Source organism: Diplotaxodon limnothrissa, linkage group LG6 (assembly GCF_057381915.1).
Source record: "Diplotaxodon limnothrissa isolate DT_005_m linkage group LG6, D_limnothrissa_male_GT1.1, whole genome shotgun sequence".
Lineage (NCBI taxonomy): Eukaryota > Metazoa > Chordata > Actinopteri > Cichliformes > Cichlidae > Diplotaxodon > Diplotaxodon limnothrissa.
The window spans coordinates 23,062,819-23,071,810 of record NC_140601.1 but is presented as its reverse complement, the minus strand read 5'-3'; positions in this window follow the sequence as shown (position 1 = coordinate 23,071,810).

Below are 8,992 nucleotides of genomic sequence, written 5' to 3'. Positions count from 1 at the left end.
CAAACACTCATATATCTACAAAAGTAGCCAATTTAGAAAACCCAATCAACCTATTTATCTAAACCACAGGACACACACACACACACACACACACACTCAAACGTCACGCTGAGAGGCTTCAGCTGACCAGCAGCTTCAAACCCTTCTTGAGGTGAGAAAACCCCGTTAACCACTCCAACACCATGCCCTCCCACATTCTGGAAGATGAAACACAGTTTTTCAAAAGTGATATTCTTAATTTTTCAAAAATTAAGAATATCACTTCATTTTCTTCCTCCATATACCGTCCAGTGACACAGTGAGGATGTGTTTATCCAGATATTACCTTTAATTTGTCAACCTGACGCAAAAGATGATGATTTAAAAAGAAAAAGAGCAAAAGCCTTGTAACCACTTATGGATGACCAAGTTAAAGCCGATTATTACCAGTCTGAGAGGAGAGAGTCCTGGTGGTCAGGTGGGTCATGGCATTATAATGCACAGTTGCTGTAGAAACCAACCTTGACCTCAGCTTCACATCTACAGGAGAGTGTGTGTGGGCATGTGAAAAGGATGACAGAGTACCGACATCTGAAAGTCAAATTAGAACTATGAGGCATGCATGACTGCATCGGGAAGACACACAAGAGTGCACCATGCGGCCGTGCACAACTTGGAAGATAAATGGTCAACCGCATAAGTACAACTAGATGTAGACAACCCAAAGAAAATGTTTGAAGTGCACTCTGTGTTTGTTCCAACAGGAAGTTTGCAACATGTAAACAGGAAGCCGATAGTAGAAAAAACCATGGTGGTTGTAGGAGCAGGAAGTGTTGGTCTACTCTGAACTGTTGATCAACAAAAAGTGATTTAATCTTGGTTATGACATTTTATTTTATTTGTATTTTTCATGGCTTGCCATTCCTTTGTGCTTTATGAAATTTGTGCAATAGGAAGCTGCAAAAGAGGTGTGTGTGTGTGTGTGTTTCAAAGGCCAGGAGGTTCATACATTATTCAGTCTCAGACATTAAAGATGTAGATGTGGTCAGAGACATATGCAGGAGAGACACAGGGAACACTCGCACACAGACAAGCATAGCAATGCACGCAAATATGTTGCTGCCTAATTGAAACTCTGCAAACATTTTTCACTGCTCTGCAGTTTGATTCCTCTTTTTATCCACAGAGTAAAATTAATAAAGATCTCACATTGTTGCCTCAGTCTTTCCGCAGGCAGTGAGAGAAACACGCGAGAGGAGAGACGGAGAAAAGGATGGGCTGGAAAATAGGACAAAAACAACATAATGTGTGAGTGTGCGGGGCTCTGTGTGCATTTGGATGGGAGGGGCATGAAATGTGTCTCAAGGAGCAGAGATTTCACAGCTCAGTGACTCTGTCACTGTGCACCTGCTCGCTGAGGCGGTGGGAGGGAGAAAATGAGAAGGAAAAAAAGTGGCAAGGTGAGGAGGTTTGAGGTAAAAGAGAGTTGAATTTTATTGAGAGAGCCAGGCTAAGCACATCATGGAGTTTAGTGTATACGGTATTATTATTATTTTTTTTTAAAGTGCACAGAGGCATGCTCTGAAGTACCATGATACTGGTCTTTTATTAAAGAACACCTACATACCCACTCCCCCCCAAAAATATATTATTAATACTGTATTTTATATATATATATATATATAATTTATTTGAAAGACTGGGAACAAAGGGCATTACTATAGCCTCGACTCTTTTGAATATTGTGGAAAACCTTCCCAAATCTACCTGGAGGGATTTTCCCACTTTCAGCCACCAGAGGGTTGAACCATGAAGCCTAGCTCTGAGGTAGAATCCCAAGTCATCCTCAAAGCACTGACAGCGCTCTAAATGCTCCACTTTTTTCTGGTATTTTGCAAGCTTCCTACTGTCACACTGTGTTGTATATAAAAAGCAATTGTAACCATTTCTAATAAAATAATGCTCACATTTAATTTATTAGTAACAATATCAGTAGATCATTAGTTCTCTTAACTGGTCAAAGTCATGGAAAACATCCCCAAACTAGAAATGCACAGAGGTTAATCTGTGTATGCAGTTGCACACATAAGATAGCATCTTTTGCGTGCTACACCAATGCAACTTTATATACTCTATTTTTATATGTGTCACACAATACTTTTAGTAAAGCTGTATATTACAATGATTTACGAGTCCTTTATGCCAAATACCGCATTAGGAAAAGTAAAAGGACTCTGCACAGTGGTACAGTGGTTAGCCCTATTGCCTCACAGCAAGAGGGTCATGAATTGAAATCCACCAGCCAACTAGGGCCTTTCTGTGTGGAGTTTGCCTGTTCTCTCCACGCTTGTGTGGGTTCTTTCCCACTCCCCTTTGACTTATGTGTCAGTGTGAGTCCGGAGAGATGTCTGTGACAGACTGAATACTTGTCCAGGGTGCACCCTGCCTCTCATCCTATGGCAGCTGGTACAGGATCCAGTTGAAGTGACTTAAATTTGGAGCCAGCAAAATAAAAAATAAAGTCTAGAATGTAACATATAACTGTGTTATGAGGTATCTAATGAGATGACATGTTAGTGAACCTTAGATACCAAATGCAAAGTTTTTTTTGCTTATTACTGGGTTTCACCTTCTCAGTTTCGGTCCTCCATTGTTACATTATTTGCTCCATAAAATCAATTTGTTTACAATGATTGACAGGACTGGATGCTGCAGACAGACCAGTACTAAAATAGAATATATTGAGAATGGCAGCATGCTCGTATACATTGTTCATCATTAATGATGCATGTGCACTAACGCACACCAATTCTGAATTTTGAACTCTGTGGTCACAACAATCCAGTAGTTCCCTTTATTTTTAATGCTAAAGTTCATGATTTTAAAATGCATGGTAAGATACAGTGGTAAGTGCTTCTGAGCCCAAGAATTGACACTACAGCACAAAACTGCTTTAGCTTTATTATTGCAGTGTGGGTTAAAGTCATTAATAACAGCATTATTGCACTATTACAAACAAAGATTTCTCTGGATTCTCTGAATCTTTAACATTTGATGTTTTTGCACAAGTTTAACTTAAAAATACAACATAAATATTTAAAACAATAATGTTGTTATTTACATTTTACGCAGCATCTCATCTTTTTTGAATGACGATTGAAAAGAATGAAAGCATTATGATTGAAATAATACAATGATATAAAAATAACATTCTCCCTCGGTCTTCTTCCACCATGACAGGACAGGAAAATAAAAAGGTCGTGAGTGAGACTCAGGTGTGCTGAAATCTTTAATTGGATTCCACACAATCTCCTTTCTTGCTTCAGTGTAATAAAACAAATGGGTTTTTAGTTCTGCGACACTCTTATGCCATTTATTCAAAAAGGAAACAGTGATGTCGTGTTTATGAGCAGAGTTTAGAACTGGATCCAAATGAATGTGCATAACTTTGTCTTCGCAAGTATATACAGTGAATTTAAACTGGAACTGTATATGTACGTGTCTCTGTGTGTGTGTGTCTCTGTGTGTGTGTGTGTGTGTGTGTGTGTGTGTGTGTGTGTGTGTGTGTGTGTGTGTGTGTGTGTGTGTGTTCATGTATTGAGAGAGAAAGATATAGGGACAACTCTCAGATGTGGGGTGAGGAAAAAGCTATCTTGGAAACCATGTTTTGAGCATAGCAGTGACTTTAAGGTCACTGTTTTAGCCCCAGGATAACAAACTAATAGCATAATAATGACAGACAGGGAACTGCAAACAGGAGATAAGGTGGACGAAAACAAAATGCTGATCGCTGAGAAGGCTGATTGCAGAGCTACTGTGCTAGCATTAGAAAGAGGAAGAGAGAAAACTGAGGAGGAGACAGAAAGAACAACGTTAGGGATATTAACCCTCCTGCCTTCTTGGGACCTTTTTGTGCCACTGCTATGTGTTAAATGGCTGCCATTTCCACTGTGTTCAGTGGAATATAACCAAACTTGCCACAGGATAGTTTTTACCTGTCAATGTTAATATTCCAGTGTGAATTCCTTAAATCAGCCTAAAATGGCTGAGCAGCAGAAATCCCCACACCCATCACCCTGGGGACCATTTTCTGCCCATTGACTTCCATTATAAACGCTATTTTTCAACCCCAAATTATCATCATATGATTTTATTTTTTCTTCTTTTCTTGGATGTCAATGAAGACTCAGGGCCTTGAAGTTTTAATTTTTAAATTGCAAAAAAAATGCAAAAAAAATAATGGCAGGTCAAAATGTATGTTGGTGCCAATCTTTGGTCCATCTAAAGGCCTACTTATAATGACAATCACATATTACTTCAACTGGTTTTTTGTGGAAATATTTAGTTTCGTTTTTTGGTTTTTGGGGCTTATAACACAGGGCGCTCATGTAATAACACTGGGATTTGAAGGGTTAAAACAACGAAAATATAATTAAAACTTTACATGAATATTTCAGGGAGAAGTAGTTTTACAAGGTTGGCTAATTTAAAGTGGAATAAAATATGGATATATGGTCTTTTTATGGCGTGGCTGAGAATGGTCCCTAGGGTGATGGGTGTGAGTTTTTTAAAGGATGGCAGGAGGGTTAAAAAAAAATTATGGGTGCTTGTCTGCTGTATTTCTGTGACTCACATTAAAATGATTGAATGACTATCTGACAAGGTAATCGTTTAACATCCATGACTTACAAAGGACAAAATTCAGCATCTATCACTTTGTCGCTTATATTCAGTCGTATGGGACATGAATGACATAATGAAACACACTTTTTTGACTATCCAAATGAATCAAGTGAATCCACCTGCAGTGTTTCCATATACTATTGCATCCCTGTCCCACTATCGGTCCACTCAGTTTTCAAGTTGGGAGATTTGACAGGAGATCGCTGATCTAAAAATGACATAAGTCACAGTAAACTTGGATGTATAAAAAAATTGCATTTTTTATAAATACAAAGACCTGTGCGTAGCACACAGTGAATGCCTTGTAAGGTTATTATTTAGTTAAACTGAGCCATCACATGTACAATTATATACGACAGTTTGTATAAAATATTTACATAGATGTTGCATTAACAGTACCCTAGGCAATGTTTTTGCAAAATTTCGTCAAGATTGATGCACTTGTCTAGGAGGAAGAACTCTTCCTCTAGGAGGAACATACAAACAGAAGCTACAGTCATTATAGTATGAACATGCAAACATGCCTGAAACTATAGATACATAAAAGGCAAAAACAGAGTTCCTACAAAGCTCTTTTTTGGATCCTGACTGCTGTTTGTTTTATTTTCTGTCAGGATGATCCCGTGCTGTAATAATGTAGCAATCCAGGCTCTGGGGAGGCCATTCCATGACTGATAGTGTTTTATTTTGTGTTTTTCTAGCAGAAAAAAAAAAGTGGACGATGTTACCAGTTGGTTGCTTTCTCAATGGTATTGCATGGTGGTTAAAATCTGATGCTGCTTGTCTGCATTTATATTTCCATTCATTTTTACATGATTCCCAACCGCTCCAATTCATAGCAGAGACTCCACCATGTTTCACAGATGGCTGTAAACACTTACTGTTGTATCTCTCTCCTGTACCTCCTTTACCTTCCACTTCTTCTTTTGTCCTCCACTTTTGTCCTCCAGGTTCTTCAAATTTACTTGAACACCACACTGCGCATCATGGTGAGATATGCCAGGTTGTCAGTTAACTTGGAAAGCTTGGAAATCATTGTGTTGTTGCAAAAGTACCATTTTATACCTGTTAAACTGTCAAATTAAAGAAATTGGAACAAATTATGTAACCTAAGGCAGAGAACTGGTTTTGAATTCGTTCTCTGCTAAACAAGAACAATCCCCCCTCCCAAAGCAACCTTTCTTCTAAAAATAGACTGGACTGAAAATGATTTTATTTTATTTTTTTTAAATGGCCAATGTGCAAAGGAAAACTCTCAGAACTATTGCGCAATACCACTTGGTCTTAATCATGGGATAAGAAAGTCTGGTTCCTTGGAAGCAAAATGTAAAGAAAAGACAGGTATATGTGTATGTATTCCTACTTAGCGTGAGAAATAAGCTTTAAAATGTAAAGGAGAAAGGTTGCTGACAGAAAGGCTGATTCATTTATCACTTAGTGGCCAACTTACAGAGATTAATACAGGCTTTTTGGTCATGGTGTTTGTTCTCCCCCTTGTGGTGATCATTACATATTACATGACATCAAAAAAAGAGGTGTAAGCCAATCAGCTAATCAGTTACTGAAATATACTTCGAGCAGAACATAGTGACGGTCTTCATAAGAACAGCCTTTCTGGTCATAATTCTTTTCATTCTTCAAAATATATATGATTGTATTACAGCAGAATCCTGCAAAACATTTAAATTTGACCCATTTGTAACCAATGAACTGGCTGCACCTCTAGTACAATGCAATTCATTGGTTACCCTGCAACAAAAACAACTGTTACCCAGTTTTAATATGCAGCTCTGCTCACATTTAAAGGAGTCTTGTTGAAACGACTTGGAAACATTAGCAGGTTTCTAATGTTTCTAATGTTTTGCCAGCCACCATTTTCATACCTTACAATTTTCATACTTTACAATGAGCTGCACTCAAATGCGACATCATTACTTTTAGCTTTGAAAATTGTCACAAAGATTCTGTTGTACCCGATTAAATTATTCCTTGGTTTATTCAGCTTCTTACAAAGCCAGCCTGTCTAATGAAATGAGTAACTGGTCAACATCCCATCCATCCATCTGGGCACCCATAGCTTTGCCGGTCTGACCTGGAGCCACAACACCGTCGCCCTAGTAAAGAAGGCCCAGCAGTGGATGCACTTCCTCCATGTCCTGAGAAGAAATAACCTGGACCAGAAGCTACTGCTGGCCTTCTACCACTCCTCAGTGGAGAGCGCACTCTGCCTGGGTGTTTGGTACGCAGGGGCCACAACTGTGAACGGGGAAGGCTGTGCAGAGGGTAATTAACGCTGCCCAGAAAAATAATTGGCTGCCCTCTGCCACTCCTAGAGGCCATCGCCTGATCCTCTTGTCTCAGGAAAACCTGGGCCATCACAAATGACCACCTGTTTGACCTGCTGCCCTCTGGGTCAGTTAGGTCCCACACCTCCAGACTCACAAACAGCTTCCTCCCGTGGGCCCATTTGGACTGTTAATAAACACTATCCCCCTACACCCCACTGATGACCACCCACCTCACTAATCTGAACTGAGTATCATGGACTGAGTAACGCTCATCACTCAGGCCACTCACACACGGACTCTGTTCAGACCAAGTCCTTTCTTTGCAGTACTTCCAACCACTTTGCAATTTGTTCTCTAATGTGTTCCTTTCTCTTATTTTTGCACGTTTCACTTGTTTGCTCTTTATTCCTGCTGTCTACTACTTATATTTTATTCCAGCACAGTTGGTGTGGTGCACCCACAATTTCGTTGTACATGTACTATGACAATAAAGCTGATTCTATCCATTTTAATTACAGGAATTGAAATGGGAACTTTCTTTAAAAGGTCATCAGTGCCCTTGTTTCAACAACACACCTTTATTTTAAACATGTTAGCACAGGCAGCTTCACACTAAATTGTAATACTATTGTTTCTCCACTAGGGGATAGCACAGGACATGAAGCACAGTGCCCCATTTAAAATTTTTTATTTTGGTCCAGTTTACAAGACAAACACAAATGAATCAAACATTTCAGCATTCGTTGTCCTCCAACTACCCCCCAGTCATTTTTTGGATGAGGACTGCTCCCCGACCATGTCAGTTTTATATTCCCTGAATACACAAAGAAGCGCAAACTAAAATTCCACACAAGCACTTATTTGTCAGATTTGCTAATCTCCGGTACATGCACACATGTGCAGTGTGATTTTTATTACCCCATTCCCTCTGTGTCTACACTTCTTTTACTGATCTCTCTAGCTCTCTTCTATTTTTCTTGTTTCCTTGCCCATTCTCCTTCCCAGCACACACAGCAGCTTCTGTTACAATATAAAAGTCTTTGCAGGCTTTCTGTTCTCAAACACAGATGAAGATGCACACCACGAATGCCGCCACTCTCAATGGGAGACCTCGCCAGCGAGCTGTAGATTGAGTGTCCCAGGGTGATTAACTATTGATATGGGGCTCAGGTAACGCACCTGATATCTGGGGGGTGGGGGAGAAAGACAATAGCATCGGAAGAGTGAGGGGGGTGGAAAAGAGAGAGTGAAACAGAGAGAAATAGTGTCCAGGGGTAGAGTAGGATAGAGACATATAATGATGGGAGAGTGAAGGCTGAAGGCCAGCTCACAGACAAATAACAAGTACATGGTTGCATACGCTGTAAATCCACATACAGGCCCCCCTTTGGATTGGCGGACTGAGTGGATGCTCAGGCCCAGCAGCCAGTAGCTGAATTGCATATTGTGATGACTCAGGGCATAGCTGAGGAAATGGGATGGAGAGGGCACTGAATGTAGGGGGGGTGTCTTTGTGTGGAGGGCAGGCTATAAACAAATGGATCACTGTGAGTTAGAGAAGAACCATCCATTTGTCTTTAGCAACACACATTATGGTCCTGCTCTCCAGTATCCCTCAACCCCACCATCCAAATTACGTTGCATTCCCACCTATATTTCTGTGCTTGCTGTGTAAACAGACCTGCTTCTTTGTGTAACACCAGTTACAACTTACACCGTCAGCATTTATTGCAATCACCCCCCTTTAAATTCTTTATTCCTACCTCTTTGCTGTCTGATAAGAATCTCTCCCTTATTCATACCTTTTTGTAGGTGGGGAGTTAAGCAAGCCCACTTTCCCAAAAGCAATAACAGCAAAGCAGCTAATATCGGGTATAGTGTGCATATAGTGCTGTATTCCTGTAAATAGATGATCTGGGAAAATATATATTTTATTCACACTGTCATCAGCTGATATCGTTTGATTATCCATTATAATTCTTCTTACTGTTAAAACAAACTTACAAAGCGGTGGAACAGACGGCGTATTGAAGTTGTTCACA